The 17,909-nt window shown below is 32.0% G+C and overlaps 1 pseudogene; it reads left to right on the forward strand.

Annotated features, from left to right (window-relative positions):
• Positions 1 to 8,621, forward strand: part of LOC113367357 — a 9,659-nt pseudogene extending 1,038 nt beyond the window's left edge.
• The last annotated feature ends 9,288 nt before the right edge of the window (positions 8,622 to 17,909 follow it).

Below are 17,909 nucleotides of genomic sequence, written 5' to 3' on the forward strand. Positions count from 1 at the left end.
ATGTTGGATCAACTATGGAAAATAAAGAAGTGGCCTATTGGCATATTCATTAGCTTTCTTAAATAATGTCACTTATAATGTTGTAGAGTTTGCAAAATCCCAGGTGCATTGTTTTAATAAGTTTGTGTTATTTATCCATATCCTATGTTAATGCTTAAAGCCTTCATATATAAAACTCTTTTGTGCATTTTTAGATAGAGTGGATGAGTGAAAATTGATGAAAAGTTTTGAAGGAGCTAGAAATAATCCATTTCATTTTCGCCATGTTGTTCTATGTCATTCCATGGCAGAACTCGCTCGTGTTTCTAGTCCCAAAGTTGTATTAGCAAGTGGTATAGATATGGAATGTGGATTTTCACGAGAACTATTTGCTATGTGGGCTAGTAATCCTAATAACAGTATCATACTGACTGCTAGGTTTGCATAAACTCATTTTTAATTGAAAGCAGTTTTTTATATTAGAATGGTTGATTCATTAAGTTTTCCAATCTTATTTATTTTCTTCTAATTTCTAGACTTTACTATATATACTTTATTATATTACTATATATAATATATTACTATCACTTTGTTTTTATATATGTGTGATACTTTAGCCGATAATTCAAATAATCACAGAAGTTTATGCAACTATTTTTGTTTTATGATATTTTTTTATTTTTTTTAGATCATCACCTGGAACTCTTGGTCGCGACTTAATAGATAATGGTGGGGAGAGAACTATTGAATTATTAATGCAGAAACGAGTGAAGCTAGATGGTATTGAATTGGAAGAATATTTAAGACAACAAAAGGAAAATAGAGGACAAATGGCCTCAATGAAACGGTACTTTCTTATGAGAAAATTAATTGTTTATAAGCAATTTTGAATAGAATCAAAAACAAACCATATTTATATAAACATTATATTTTACTTAGTAAATTATTTAATATGGTAATTGCGCAATGATAAATTATTGAAACTGAAAATAAAAAATAAAAAGGAGTAAAATTGGCTTGGGCGACTAAAATATTTATTTCTGAAATAGGGAGAAAGAGGTGATGAGCTCAGATTCAGAAGACGAACTGGAAATGAGTATAATTACTGGTAAACATGATATTGTTGTTAAACAAGAGGACAAACCACAGACTGGATTTTTCAAGACTAACAAAAAACAGCATGCCATGTTTCCTTTTGTTGAAGAGAAAATCAAATGGGATGAGTATGGAGAAATAATTAAACCTGAAGATTATAAATTTGCTGAAATGGTTGATGATGTTGAAGAAGTTAAAGAAAATATTATTTTGAAGCCAGTTGTAAAGAATGTTGAAGAAATAGGTAGGTTTCTCTTAAATTCTGGTATATACTTGCTGCTCTGAATTAGCAAAACTGTTCTATATGTATAATCCAAAACATTTTAATCCATGTTTTTAAATCACTGCATTAAATACTAAAATAAACACTTGATGAAACTAAATTATCTAGACACTTTTTACAACAAAGAGTTCGCATAAGGTTCACACGCGATTGAAGTAAAACTTATTTGCTACTGTATGAAGTAGCAAATTTAAGTTAAGTAAAAATAAATACTTCATCATATAACAATTTTGAATAATGTTTATTAGTAATATGGCAACATTCGTGATGCACACATTTATTAGTGTCAACCATTATACACATTTATAATGTTAAATTATAAATTATGTAAATATTCATAATAACATTAAAAATATGTATAATATTTTAAAACAATCATGTAATTAAAGTCATACTTCAAATATTAGAGAAATGAAGTAATTGCTGATTAATAAATTCTATAATATTCGTTCACACAGTGGATTATGTTAAACAACGTCTAAACAAATATTGTTTTTGCAACTTCACTCATCATGTAATTGTGTTTGAAGAACTTCATGTAATTAAAATTAACGTACATTTATTGACTGCTTGTATTTTTTTTACTTTTTTGCTGGCGATATAATCTCATTCTTTGAACAGCTGTAATATCTGTCTTGCTTAAAAAATATTTTCATGTTAATAACTTCAAAGTTTCATAGAAACTACGAATAATATAGTAATAATTTCTAATCAATAACCTTATGTTTAGTACACGGCACAAATGTTTAATTTGTTTTATTATTTTCAAGGAACAGGGTAAAATATTTTTCCAATTCAGGCATAGTTCATTTAATCAAGATTTTTGTACCACGATGTAACTTTAAAACGTTTATTTATCTATGCCGGTTTCCTTGTTGATATCGGTACGTATACAATGTTTATGCGACCAGTATTGAAATGATTTCATCGAGAGCGAATGACGTACAGTTCGTGCGTAACGCTTTTTCCGTTACATGTGTACGGATTTACAACCTAGTCGCGCCTAAAGAAGTTTTACTTCAATGAACCTTGATTAATAATAAATTGTTTCAATAAGTAGTATATTAGCATAATTCAGTTTTTGTTTTTGTACATTAACTTAATAGTATTAATTTAGCTTCAACATTTTTATTATTCAGTTCTTAAACATCAAACCTGAATCTTTATATTATTAATTAGTAATTAGTAATTATATAATCACATGTTTTATTTCAGTTGATACTACAGAAACTCCGACAAAGTGTATTTCAGCATTAAAAAAGATAGAAGTAAGCACAAAACAATTTACTTCACTTCATCTACTTGTTTTTCTCCTATTTACACTTACTTGTTTGGATTAATTTTTAGATTAAAGCACAAATACAGTATATAGATTTTGAAGGGCGATCAGATGGGGAGTCTTTATTGAAAATTCTTTCACAATTAAAGCCGCGTAGAGTTATAGTTGTGCGCGGTTCTGTAGAAGGAACTGATGCTATCAGATTACATTGTGGACAGATGGGTACTCGAGTATTTTGTCCAAAAAGAGGTGAAATTATTGATGCTACAACTGAGACTCACATTTATCAGGTATTTTAAGAAATATTTTATATTGACTTTAAGTGTTTTAGTTTGTTATTAATTTGTAAATAAGGGCAGAAATCTAATATTTGTTTGAGTTCTTTTTTTAACTTCCTGTAGGGTAAGTTATTGTACCGGGCCGAAAGTCGGAATTGAAAATTTTTACATTTCTCAACGTTTTGAAGGTTTCTGAACATTTTGGCATACCTCCGAAAAATGGATGTGTGTGTGTGTGTGTGTATGTATGTATGTATGTATGTATGTATGTATGAATGGATACAAATTTCCAGTCACGTTTTCGGGCGCACGGATAAACCGATTTGAATGGTTCAAAAAATATTCGATTCCTATTGATAGGGAAAAGAGCTGATTAGTTTTTGGCAAAGGCAGGTCCAGCCGTTTCGGAGATACGGAGCAAAGAGTGCAGAAAATAGAAATCGACTTTTTGAGAAGACGGAGTATCCGATTTGAATGATCTAAAAAACATTCAATTAGTAATGATTGGGGGAAGTGTTTATTAGTTTTTGGCAAAAGCAGGCCCAGCCATTTCGAATATACGGAGCTAAATATGTAAAAAATGTCAGTTTTTGAGAGAATTAAGCATCCGATTTAGATGATTCAAAGAACTTTCTGCTTGTCTTAACAAAATAATTAATTTAGGAAAAAAAATTTTTGTTCCAACTTTTTTTTTTTTTAATATTTTGTATATCGAAATAATTCAGATTTTATTTTTGATAGTTCTAATATACTTTACAAATAATTTTAATTTTGCAATTCAGTTTATATAATTCTTATAAATATTAGACAATGTCACAATATTCAGTATTCCTCGAACATTTCGTTACGGTACGGGAAGTTCCAGCAATTTGCCTTAAGGCACGATGCCATAATTTCCTCAAGACAGAATTCCACTTACAGCTAGTTTCTATAGTATAATTACCAGTTTTGATTACAATTTCATATGTCTATATTGTTTCCTAATTCTTATAGTATTTGGTTGTTTGGAATGTAATTTCATTTTTCATAGACCTTTTGACAGGTCATTTATGTAAAATAAACAAGTACTCAATTTAAATTATATATAATATATATATATTATATATATATATATATATATATATATATGTTTTCATAAAAAAATTCGATTCTCTAATTTTATGTTTTCTCGACGTTTCAAGCCATTCTGAATCGAATGAGACCAAATTTGGAAAAAGTATTTGTGTGTGTGTGTATGTGAACAGATTTTTTGCTGTAAATCGACGTTTTCTCGAAAACGGCTGGGCCGATTTTAGAAATTTGATGTATTTCGGTGAGGACTATCGTTTGTCAGTTTTGTGCGATGATCTGCCAAGCCGTTTCTTTGCAATTTGAAAAAAAGTGTTAAACTTTTCGTCCACATTTAAGCTCATCCTACCGAACCGATTCTAAAAAATCAAAAACCGTTCGAAAGATATTAGTTGAGAATGGTACTGATTAATTTTAGGTGAAAATCTACCGAGCTGTTTTCTTGTAATTAACTGTTGAAAAAAAAATTTAAGCCGATTTTTATGTATTTTTTTTTTTAGCGATATATACCATGGTCTTATAGAACTTACTGAAATATTACGGCCTTATGGCAAATAGTTTGATTTTTAAAATTCATCAAAATTTGAGAAAATGAGTAGTTTTTTTGATATTTGTTAAAATTAAAATTAGACTATTTACTTGGTATAATGATAGAGTACTTGGTCTTGAACATAATAAACCTGTCCTGGAAACTGGTTCAATTATAAAAATTGATTTTTGAAAATTTGCTTTTAGAAAATACTCCGAGTCAAAGTGTTCGTTCGTTTTCAATTATGTGTAATAAATCCACTCGGAATACTTTTAATCACTCATAAATTAATTTATTTTTTATTGATTAAGTCGATTATTTAAACATATCGGGAAGTTCATGTAACTTGCCTCAAGGCTAAATACCAAACCAACTAGTTAGTTATTTACTCTAAACTCTTACATAAAAAAATAATTAATAACAATATGGGTACGAAATTTTTACATCAAATTGATGTTCACAAAAAAATCGATTTCGTTTTAGGATTATCACATGCAATTGTAATTTTATTTCTATTATTATTATAGGTCAGATTAACCGATGCTTTAGTATCCCAGTTAATGTTCCAAAAGGGCAAGGAGGCTGAAGTTGCATGGATGGATGCTGAAATTGCAGTTCGTGACAGCCATCTTGACAGAACTCAAGTTTCTGAAGAAGAAGAGCAAGAAGAGCCAATGGAACGTAAGTTTCGAAAACTTCAGAGAAAATTGTGTTCAGCAATTGCAGTTTTTGGAATGATTTTTATTAGCATCGTTCGAAAGTTTATGCATTTTTCTTGCATCAAATTCATGGCAAAAAAACATTCCAAAATTTAAAGTATCTGAGCAAGTACCACCGCGCTTCATGCAAAGACACTCGTATACTGAGCTAACAAGATCTTATACAAACGTTTTTTTACAAATCAATTTCAAATATTTAAAACCATGATAAGGACTCGCATTGATTAGTTTTACCAGACGATAGAATTAGTGCATAAATTTCCAATTATCCTGAATCGCTCTTAAAAGTTCAAGAACTGTTTGAAAGATTGTAGTTGGAAATTGTCTGATCACTAAAGTTGTAATTATTTTGAATGTTAATTCTTATATCAATTTGTCTGATCCGTTTCTTTGCAATTAAGCAATTGTTGAAAAGAATATTTTGACCATTTTTATAAACTTTGCACGATTATAGAGCGACGGGATCGGAATCAGAGGTCTTGGGTTCGATACCCGCTTCGAGAAGCCTGAAATATAGATATCAATATGTTTCTAAATGAAAATAGACCTTATCCGGCATCGTTGCATCACTATTTAATAATAATATAAAGTTTAATAATGAAAGTTATCACAACTTTTAGGATTCTGATTGCTGTTCAAAAACTTGGAAAAAAAAACACATAGTCTAGTTTTGCCACTTGCCTTAAGACTGTCACTTACATCTAGTTTTATGTTATCTCTTTTTTCAACTAATTTTATTTTAACCCTCCGTCGGTCGGAGTTGTCTGGCCAGACTTTTTTTGACTACAATTAAAAAAAAAAACTTTTAGTAATCTTATCGACTTGAAATTTCTTGACTTTTCCTAAAATTTCATTAGCTGTCGTTCAATGAAAAAATCAGGACGAAAAAATGTACAGAAGGATAATTATATGGATATTAACTTTTTTATACTTCGAACAGTCGGAGTGGTCTGTCTAGACCAACCAAACATTTTGTACGAAGAGTATGACGGTATTTTCTATAAAATTGCGTTTCATATATTTTTTGCTCTGTATTGTAACCTGAAAGTTAGTATTTACACGCACACATATGAAAATTCTTTGAAAACCTATCAAACTTATTGGTTATCGCAAACATTGAAAATCGGATGAATAATGCGCACATTATCAACAATTTTTCTACCCATACTGCGTGGGAAACCTTTTTTGGCAAACCTGTAGCCGTAAGAATGCAATTGAAATTATATTTTCACTTTGAGTTTTACAGCTCATTTCAAAGGCGGCGGCCCCTCATTTCGTTTTCATTTGAAAATCACATTCATTTCGAAGGCGCCGAAGAAGAATAAATATTGTTCTCCATTGATATAAAACAGAAAAATTAACGAAAAAAAACGTGTTTTTATATTACATGATTTGTTTTTTGAAATATTTTTATTAAAGACAAGCTCAACACATGCAAAAGACGGTAAGAAAAAGAAAAAATCTAAACTAGACACCAAAAACTCATTTATCCCATATATATGCATGTAACATGAATGGTGGTCCAGCCAGACCACTCCGACCGTTCGAAGGTAAATAAATATCCGACCGACGGAGGGTTAATGTATTCTGCAAGTTAGTGTTTAAACACTAACGGAAATTGCACATATTCATTTTTAACTTCCCGTAGGGCAAGTTATAGTAATAGCTCAAAAATCGATATTGAAAATTTTTGCATATCTCGTTTCGAAGGTTTTTAAACATATTTTGGCATACCCTAAAAAAATGGATATGTGTATTTGTATGGATACAATTTTCCGTCGACGATTTCGGGCGTACGGATCAACCGATTTGAATGGTTCAAAAAACATTCGTTTGCGTTTTATTTGATTTAATCGCAATTATTTTTATTTTGAATTTTTTTATGATGATATATTTCAATAATATTTAATATATCTTTCTAAGTGTTTACTTTCTGCTTACGTATCATTGTTAATTCTATATTAATTTCAATCAACTATGGATTTTACTATTCTAGAAAACTCAGATGCAGATTGTATTCTCACTTTGGAGCCGTTAGCAGCTACTGATATTAAAGGGCATAGATCTGTGTTCATCAATGAATTGAAGCTTGCCGATTTCAAACAAGTATTGAATAAGTGCAACATTCCATCTGAATTTTCAGGTGGTGTATTGTGGTGTTGCAATGGAACCCTTGCTATTCGTAAGGTGAGTAAAGTCGATTTTTCATTGCTGTATTATTGATTGACAATATTGTTTCGTTTCGTAAGAACTTAGAAAAAAGCATGCAAATACAAAATGTAAATCATATTGGTAGTTATTCAATTATATGGTGCTCCATGGTGTAATGGCTAAGATTACAGACTCGTGTGAACGGGGTCGTGAGTTCGAACCTCGCTCTGATGACGATCTTACATCGTGCAGTCGCGATGGTCATTTTTCACTTGAATATATAGATAAAAAATATGCTTCTGATTGAAAATATATCGTACATCTCACGGACCTACCCATACTTTGACAGTGCATTGAACTAATAACATTCATATTAATATTATCTTCATTTGTTTTAAGATATTCATATATTAACATCAAAGACAATTCAGATTATGTGGATTATTTTATGTTCGTTATATAAGTCAGATATGTCAGTATTTCGAAAAGTTACTTAGACATTATGAATTATAATTCTAAATAAACAGCACAAAAGGGCACTAGGTGTTACTGTGCTAAGGTTAATAATCACTAATTCGATTTTGATAATTCAAAGTTGATTTTTTACAAAAAGGACATACTTAAATAAAGTATAGCAAAAATTATGTTAATAGTTCATGCAAATTACTGCAAAAAGCACAGTAAATTTAAGAACTCATACCAACTTTATACACGATTTATGTTTAAATCTTTTTCAACACTTTATAATTTTTGCATTTTCATTCTTTAAATATTTCATTTAATATAATTTGTCCGATTTCCATATTTTATCTGCTATATTGCAAAGCCCTTTTCTGCAATGTTTACATTATTATCATATACATTTCTCGGTAATTTCAGGGACTTGGAGTTTAGATTCTCGAACACAGGTTCACTAAGTCAAGCTTGTCAAAAGTATTATTTTTATCATATATCATATATTTAAATATTCATAAAATGCTAATATTTTTTTATTAAATTTATACTGATAATGAGGTATACCGTTAATTCATAACTCCACATTATATTTAATTTAACAGGTTGATACAGGACATGTAACTGTTGAAGGTTGCTTATCAGAAGATTATTATAAAGTCCGAGAACTTCTATACGAACAATATGCTATTGTTTAAAAATAATGTAATATAATGAATAATCTAATTAACAGCTGGAAACATTGCAGGTAAAATCGGTTGAATAAAAATTAATTTCAATATTTATGAAATTTGTACAACAATTATTAAATATTTCTAATGTACTGTAACAAAGAAATTAAAGGAATATCAGATTATAGTTATTTATACAAAAGTGTATAGAATAAATTTAAGCATTCTATTTAGAAATTAAAGCTATATTATTAACATGGCTATTTATAATTAAATTCCCAAAGGAGTAGTTTATATTTTTGCGACAAAATCCAATTTGCTAATTTTATGTTTTCTCAACAAACATTTCTAAAAATTTAAAAACCGTTTGAAAGATATTGGTCGAGAATCATGCTGATTAGTTTTTGGTAAAGATCGGCCGGATTGTTTTCTTGTAATTAGCAGTTGAAAAAATATTTTTTGACGATTTTTATGAACCTATTTTCATGATAGATATCATGGTCTTATAGACCATACTAGAATATTACGGCCCTACGATTAGCCGTCTAACTTTACACAGTCAATTCCGAACATAAAATCCTAGCCTTACTCACCCACACATAGCCATGTTGATTGAAAAAACCTTCTAGTGTCCTTTAAAACAAAATTTTACCCCACATCTGGTTACTCCTGCTTCGGGATCCATAGCTATTACATAGCCTCCGTTCTGTGCCAAAATACTTTAATTTTTCTACAGTTTTGCAAAATAAAACTCTCATTATTTTTCCTATTACAAAAATTCATGATTATCGACTGGTTAGTTGTATCAATGTTAGTGCAAAATTGTGTGATGTGTACACATTTTTAGATATAAAATACCATGTTCAATGTAAGTTTTATTTTATTTTTTTATATATATTTCCTGTGTGTGTATATATGTACGTATGCATGTATTCGGAGTGAATTGAGTGGAGTTGTTTCACAGGATTTGTCATATCCGATTTTCTTAAACTGGTATTAAATCTGTTAACTCGTGCAGACATTTACTGTTTTTGGCGTTTTTGCTTTGGTAAGGAAGCGGTTGCTTTATCGTCTCACAGGCAGTTTTATGATCTTTTGGGTATAAACCAGAATATACAAAAATGTTACTTCGAAGATACAGAACAATGAAATTGTGTTCGAGTGTGAATAGCTCAAATGTATAATTTATTGAATAGTAAGGGGTCATATTTCTAACTACGACAATCTTTGGCCGTGAATGACGGCAATCAGGAATATACATACCGAAAAATACACAAAACGAAATACATTTAATCTGGTTTTTCCATAGCCTGAAATAACAACACTTTAGAGTGCAAAATTTTTCAGTTATATCAATAGTTAGGGGTTAGGGGTACTTGGAAATTTTGAAAAATCGATTTTTATTTTTTTGCATTTTCATTAAGTGAAATATCTTGAAAATGTTCTCTGAAAATTTCAAGTTGATCCGATGATTACTTTTTGAGCTATTGGACTCTTACCAGCGCGCTGACGCAAGTGAAGAGCTCGATACTTATACTCAAGATTATTCTCCCTCACCTCCTGATGTTTTAAAAGCTTTTAAACCGATTTACGACGATCTCAGCAATGATAATTTACTTTCAAGGTGTAGTTCAAGATTAAATCCATAATCAGAAAAAATTAAAAGCTTCTGGCTTCAACCAACTAGTGTAAAAAATATGCATAAAATCGTGAATACTAGTTCTACTATCGTACAAATTGCTTATATAATACATATATATAATCATTAAATGATTAAAATGATATGATTTTAATCATATTTTTAGTCGGTATTATACCAGGGCGGTATCGAGTCCGACATACCCAGACAGAAGACCGGTCTGGGATGCATAAAAGCATTTCCTTCGCTATACAAAAAAAAAAACATATATATAATCGTTATTATTGATTATGCATACCCTAGGACCTAATTGTGGGTATAATTCCCATTGGTATGCTGAAAAATTGGATGCTGCACGTGTGAAAGTGGCAGATCAGCGCGCCAGAATGCTTCATAGGCAACAACAAATGGAAATTTTGGAAACTTGTTCAATAACTGATGAACTATTATATGGCTCAGAAATAGATAACTCGGTTTAAGTAATTCAATATCCAAATCCAATGTGAAACTTTAAACGCGTTATTCTCCAAACTATGTTTTTTGACCCGGTGACCACTGTAACTCAAAAAGCGCTTAGTAAATTTTAATGAAATTTATACAGCTTTTAGAATACATAATAAATTCGGACCTGATGGAAGGATTTTTATTTTTTCAAAATTTTCAATTTTATAAGACCAATTAATTAACAGTTGATTTTTTATCCAAAAAATCTAGATTCTTTTTCTGATTTTTGCAATAAAAAGAAAACCTTCGATCAGGCCCAGGATTGTCTATTTATAAAACTATTTTTTTTATTTGATTGATTTTAGATGAATCTCTAAGGAGTTATGACGGTCACCGTTAGGACCGTTTTTTGAAACAGGATCAAAAACAGCTCTAACTTCGGGATTTTTTTTCTGAAATTTTTAATTTTTTGTTTTTACTTTAAGTCAAAACATTGTTTAATAATGCCGTATTAATATTTTTGTAAAAAAACATCGTTTAATAACAAAAAAAAATACTGGGAATTCTCAATTTTTCGTGTCTCTAAGTACCCCTAACCCCTTAAGCAGCAAAAAAATTTAGTATTATATTATTACTTTTACACAAACATATAATTGTTTAAAAGTAATAATATGCTAATCGAACTACCCGACATAATATCAATTCTCGAATGGAAATAGTATAAGAAAAATTTAGAAAGCAGAAGTATTATGTTTTGCTTTTATTACAAAGTTTACTACATATTTCTTATATAAAATTAATCTAAAAAAATTATTTTCTCATCAAAATGAAATAATTACTAAAAGCAGCCGCCGCTTATTACCTACTTTTAAATAATCTCTTTTTTCAAAAAATTTCTTTCCCAAAATTATTTCCCCAAAATTTTTTTCCTAATTTTTCCCCCCCAAAAATCAAAGTCTGGGTTTTCCTCAAATTTTTTTTTTTCGTAAAATTTTTTTCCCAAAGTTTTTTTCCTCTTTTCCTTTTTTTGTGATTTTTTTGCAGAGTGATGAGAATATAAGTAAAAAAATATGACCTAATATTTTTATGCAGAATTTTATATTTTTAAAATTAGAAATTTATGATGTATTTTTTGTATAATATCGTTTTTATTTATTTAATATACTTTTTATGCTATAAACGCACTATGAGGTGTAAAACTGTTTATTATTGAAAATTTACTAATTAACGTTTTATTTTTTATTTTTTTTATTTACATTATTTATTACAACTGTTAAATAATTACCATCTAGCAATAATGATAAATAATAACATAAATTTAAATAAACAAGAGTGCAAAGGATAGAATTTACATTAAAATAATATTCGTGTATGATAATTTAATATAAAAATAAAAGCAAATAATAATAAAAATAGAAATTATATTTCCATATTTTAATATATATTAATATTTTGATATATTTATGAAATATAACATCACTTACAAAACAATGTTGTTTTTATTATTATATAATATAAAAATACACAACATATATAACACAATATTGTAATTTCAACTTGTTTAATAAGAGAAATTAAATAAAATACAAGTTCCCTACATTCGTCTCTTACTTATCGCATACCAGCCTCCATTCTGGAGAGCAGAAAATTGATTTAATTCAAATTTAATAAAAAAAAGTTTTTCATCTATTTATTTATTTGGCCAACGCACTGCTATCTATAAACACAGCACGAAGACTCAAAAGAAAAATATTTAGTGATTTAATTAGCTTGTAATTACATTACATTACATTATATCGATGTCATTTTTTACATGTAATAGCCAAAAGATTTACTTTTCTGGTCATCTTTCGCACGCTTCGAAATATTGCGAGCTCGACTACGAAACGTCCGCCGACCCAACAGTCGTTTTGTTGCACTCGAGTTGCACAATTCGGGTGTCAAGTGTCTAGTTCAAGTGAGATTCAATCACTTCTGCCGGGCGTCTCGTTCGCACCAGCCTCGAGATCCGCCAAAGCAGAATCTGATTCAGTCGTCTGATCTTGACTTTTCTGGATCGCGGACATCGGGAGATGACGGTGTGGTGCCTCTATCTTCCCCCGTTGTTTGCGGCTCTTGGGGTTTCCCCAAAAAAAATTTTCCCGAAATGTTTTTGCCCAAAATTTAATAAAATTGAATTGACTAAAAATGTAGTTTTTTTTGACATGTTTGAACCGACTTTATACAAGTTTTTACCGATAGATGGCTACTTAAAAGTTATAATCTTTTATCCAACTTATAACGCATGCTGTGCAGTACTGCTTGGACAATTAATAATTGATGCCCTTTTATTGCTTATATGCGCCGGGTGATTTCGCACATTCGGTGGGCAAGGGGCTCCCTAAATTTTTCCCCAATTTTTTTTTTCAAAAAATGTTTTTTTCGTAAACATTTTTTCTAAAAATTTTTTTTCCAAAATTTTTTTACCCAAAATGTTTTCCCAAAATTATTATTGCAGTACTGCTTGGACAATTAATAATTAAATTCCGGGAGTGTCGGTGCGGTCACCCGCACGGGGGATTCGATTATTCGGACATCCGATTATCCGAACTTCCGATAATCCGGAAAAAATTCTTAATTATCAGGACTTCCGATTTTCCGGATTTCCGATAATCCGGACCTTCGATAATCCGGACTTCCAATTATCCGATAATCCGAACATTTGATTATCCGGGCTTCCGATAATCCGGACTTCGCATTCTCAGGACTTTCGATTTTCCGGACTTCCGATAATCCGGACTTCGCATTATCAGGACTTCCGATTTTCGAAATCGAAAGTACGGATAATCAGAAGTCCGGATAATCGGAAGTCCGGATTTTTGAAAGTCCGGATTATCGGAAGTCCGTACAATCTGAAGTCCGGACAATTGGAAGTCCGGTTAATCGAAAGTCCGGATTATCGAAGGTCCGGATTATCAAAGGTCCGGAAAATCGGAAGTTCTGATAATGCAAAGTCCGGATTATCGGAAGTCCGGACAATCGAAAGTCCTGAGAATGCGAAGTCCGGATTATCGGAAGCCCGGATAATCAAATGTTCGGATTATCGGATAATTGGAAGTCCGGATTATCGAAGGTCCGGATACTGTGGGCAAGGGGGTCCCTAAATTTTTCCCATTTTTTTTCTAAAAATGTTTTGTTCCAAAAAAATTTTTTTCACAATTTTTTTTTCCAAAAATTTTTCTTCCAAATTTTTTTTCCAAAAATTTTTTTTCCAAAAACTTTTTTTCCCAAATTTTTATGATTTTACTGAAAATTTTTTTCTCAAAAAATTTTTACTTAAAATGTTTTCCCAAAATTTAATAAAATTGTGAATTGAAGTGAAAAATGTAGTTATAATCTTTTTTCCAACTTATAACGCACGCTGTGCAGTACTGCTTGGACAATTAATGAAGCCTTTTTATTGCTTATACGCCGGGCGATTTCGCACATTCTGTTGTTCAATTTTTTTTCCTAAAACATTTTTGGGAAAACATTTTTGGAAAAAAAAAAATTTTGGGGGAAAAAATTTCCCAAAAATTTTCCAAAATATTTGTGTTCCCAAAAATTTTCCAAAATTTTTTTTTCCAAAATTTTTTTCCCAAAAATTTTTTTTCCAAAAATGTTTTTCCCAACATTTTTTTTCCAAAAATGTTTTAGGTATTTATTTATTGTTGAATAACACAAAGTTAATATTTAGATACAACAAACTAACAGGTCATATGACAAAAAAAAAGTTGTGTTGGTATGGCCTGTGTTGGCGTTATTGGTAGAGTAATGGCTTTCTACCAGCAGGGTACGGAGTTCGAATCATACCTCCAGGCAAAAAACTGAATTCAGTAGTACGACTAACGTTTGTGGTATTTATTTATTGGTGAATAACACAAAGTTGATATTTAGATATAACAAAACTAACAGATATGGCCAAAAAAAAGTTGAATTAGTATGGCCTGTTTTGGCGTAATTGGTAGAGTAATGGCTTCGTACCAACAGGGTAGCGAGTTCGAATCATATCTTCAGCTAATAAAAGAATTCAGCAGTACGATTAACATTGTGGTATTTATTTATGTGAATAACACAGTTAATATTTAGATATAACAAACTAACAGGTCATATCGCCAAAAAAAAGTTGCGTAGCCATGGCCTGTGTTGGCGTTGTTGTAGAGTTATGGCTTCGTATCAAAAGGGTACTGAGTTCGAATCTTACCTCCAGCTATTAAACGGAATTCAGCAGTGAGCCTAACGTTGTGGTATTTATTTATTGTTGAATAACACAAAGTTAATATGTAGATATAACAAACTAACAAGTTATGAGGCCGAAAAAATGCATAGTCCATGCGGTCTGTGTTGCGTAATTGTAGCACGATGGCTTCATACCCACAGGGTACCTAGTTCGATTTCATACCTCCGGACACAAAATTGTGACGAGGCATGCACGGAATCACATCCGTTCGAATGTAAAAACGCCAGGTATGCTTCCTCGAACTCGATCGAGAGGAGAGGTCTGGGCAAAAAGAGAATCCCGTATCATCCCCTAATGAACCCTGAACAACCCATGTGGCCTGTGCTGACGTAATTGGTAGCACGATGGCTTCATATCAACGGGGTACCGAGTTCGATTCATACCTCCGGACACAAAATTGTGGACGAGGCGTGCACGGAATCACATCCGTTCAAATTGCGATCGAGAGGAATGAAACCCGAACAATCCGTGCGATCTGTGCTGGCGTAATTGGTAGCACGATGGGGTTGCCTTCATAACCCACAGGTACCTAGTTCGATTCATACCTCCGGACACAAAATTGTGGACGAGGCATGCACGGAATCACATCCGTTCGAATGTAAAACGCCAGTCCCCTAATGAACCCTGAACAACCCATGTGGCCTGTGCTGACGTAATTGGTAGCACGATGGCTTCATATCCACGGGGTACCGAGTTCGATTCATACCTCCGGACACAAAATTGTGGACGAGGCGTGCACGGAATCACATCCGTTCAAATTGCGATCGAGAGGAATGAACCCCGAACAATCCGTGCGATCTGTGCTGGCGTAATTGGTAGCACGATGGGGTTGCGCGAAGGCCACATAACATGGAGCGTCAGTGTGCGAGTCCTCGAAGCACTCTCGAGTGCGATATGGGGATGTGTGGGGAGGGTAAAAAAGAGGTGCAAGAGGTAAGAAGGAGGGATGGAGGGAGGGATGGAGGTAAAAAGGAGGGAAGAAAGCCCATACCTCCCCTCTCGATCGAGTTCGAGGAAGCATACCTGGCGTTTTACATTCGAACGGATGTGATTCCGTGCATGCCTCGTCTCGATCGAGTTCGAGGAAGCATACCTGGCGTTTTACATTCGAACGGATGTGATTCCGTGCATGCCTCGTCCACAATTTTGTGTCCGGAGGTATGAATCGAACTAGGTACCCTGTGGGTATGAAGCCATCGTGCTACCAATTACGCCAACACAGACCGCATGGACCATGCTTTTTTTCGGCCTCATAACTTGTTAGTTTGTTATATCTACATATTAACTTTGTGTTATTCAACAATAAATAAATACCACAACGTTAGGCTCACTGCTGAATTCCGCTTAATAGCTGGAGGTAATATTCGAACTCGGTACCCTGTTGATACGAAGCCATAACTCTACCAACAACGCCAACACAGGCCGTGGCTATGCAACTTTTTTTTGGCGAAATAAACACCACAATGTTAATCGTACTGCTGAATTCCGTTTTTTAGCTGAAGATTTCCTCTCGATCGAGTTCGAGGAAGCATACCTGGTGTCCTACATTCGAACGGATGTGATTCCGTGCATGCCTCTTCCACAATTTTGTGTCCGGAGGTATGAATCGAACTAGGTACCCTGTGGGTATGAAGCCATCGTGCTACCAATTACGCCAACACAGGCCGCATGGATTATGCTTTTTTCGGCCTCATAATGTTAGTTTTATATCTACATATTAACTTTGTGTTGTTCAACAATAAATAAATACCACAACGTTAGGCTCACTGCTGAATTCCGTTTAATAGCTGCAGGTAAGATTCGAACTCAGTACCCTTTTGATACGAAGCCATAACTCTACCAACAACGCCAACACAGGCCATGGCTATGCACTTTTTTTTGGCGATATGACCTGTTAGTTTGTTATATCTAAATATTAACTGTGTTATTCAACAATAAATAAATACCACAATGTTAATCGTACTGCTGAATTCCGTTTATTAGCTGAAGATATGATTCGAACTCGCTACCCTGTTGGTACGAAGCCATTACTCTACCAATTACGCCAAAACAGGCCATACTAATTCAACTTTTTTTGGCCATATCTGTTAGTTTGTTATATCTAAATATCAACTTTGTGTTATTCACCAATAAATAAATACCACAACGTTAGTCGTACTACTGAATTCAGTTTTTTGCCTGGAGGTATGATTCGAACTCCGTACCCTGCTGGTAGAAAGCCATTACTCTACCAATAACGCCAACACAGGCCATACCAACACAACTTTTTTTTTGTCATATGACCTGTTAGTTTGTTGTATCTAAATATTAACTTTGTGTTATTCAACAATAAATAAATACCTAAAACATTTTTGGAAAAAAAATGTTGGGAAAAACATTTTTGGAAAAAAAATTTTTGGGAAAAAAATTTTGGAAAAAAAAATTTTGGAAAATTTTTGGGAACACAAATATTTTGGAAAATTTTTGGGAAATTTTTTCCCCCAAAATTTTTTTTTTTCCAAAAATGTTTTCCCAAAAATGTTTTAGGAAAAAAAATTGAACAACAGAATGTGCGAAATCGCCCGGCGTATAAGCAATAAAAAGGCTTCATTAATTGTCCAAGCAGTACTGCACAGCGTGCGTTATAAGTTGGAAAAAAGATTATAACTACATTTTTCACTTCAATTCACAATTTTATTAAATTTTGGGAAAACATTTTAAGTAAAAATTTTTTGAGAAAAAAATTTTCAGTAAAATCATAAAAATTTGGGAAAAAAAGTTTTTGGAAAAAAAATTTTTGGAAAAAAAATTTGGAAGAAAAATTTTTGGAAAAAAAAATTGTGAAAAAAATTTTTTTGGAACAAAACATTTTTAGAAAAAAATGGGAAAAAATTTAGGGGCCCCCTTGCCCACAGTATGTGCGAAATCATCCGGGCGTGTAAGCAATAAAAGGGCTTCAATTATTAATTGTCCAAGCAGTACTGCACAAGGTGCGTTATAAGTTGGAAAAAAGATTATAACTACAGTAGAACTCTAATTATCCGAATTAATGGGGACCGGGACCCATTCGGATAATCAAATATT

The sequence above is a fragment of the Ctenocephalides felis genome, unplaced genomic scaffold, assembly GCF_003426905.1.
Source record: "Ctenocephalides felis isolate EL2017-DRISC unplaced genomic scaffold, ASM342690v1 CF-g0.4_SCAFFOLD_01170, whole genome shotgun sequence".
Lineage (NCBI taxonomy): Eukaryota > Metazoa > Arthropoda > Insecta > Siphonaptera > Pulicidae > Ctenocephalides > Ctenocephalides felis.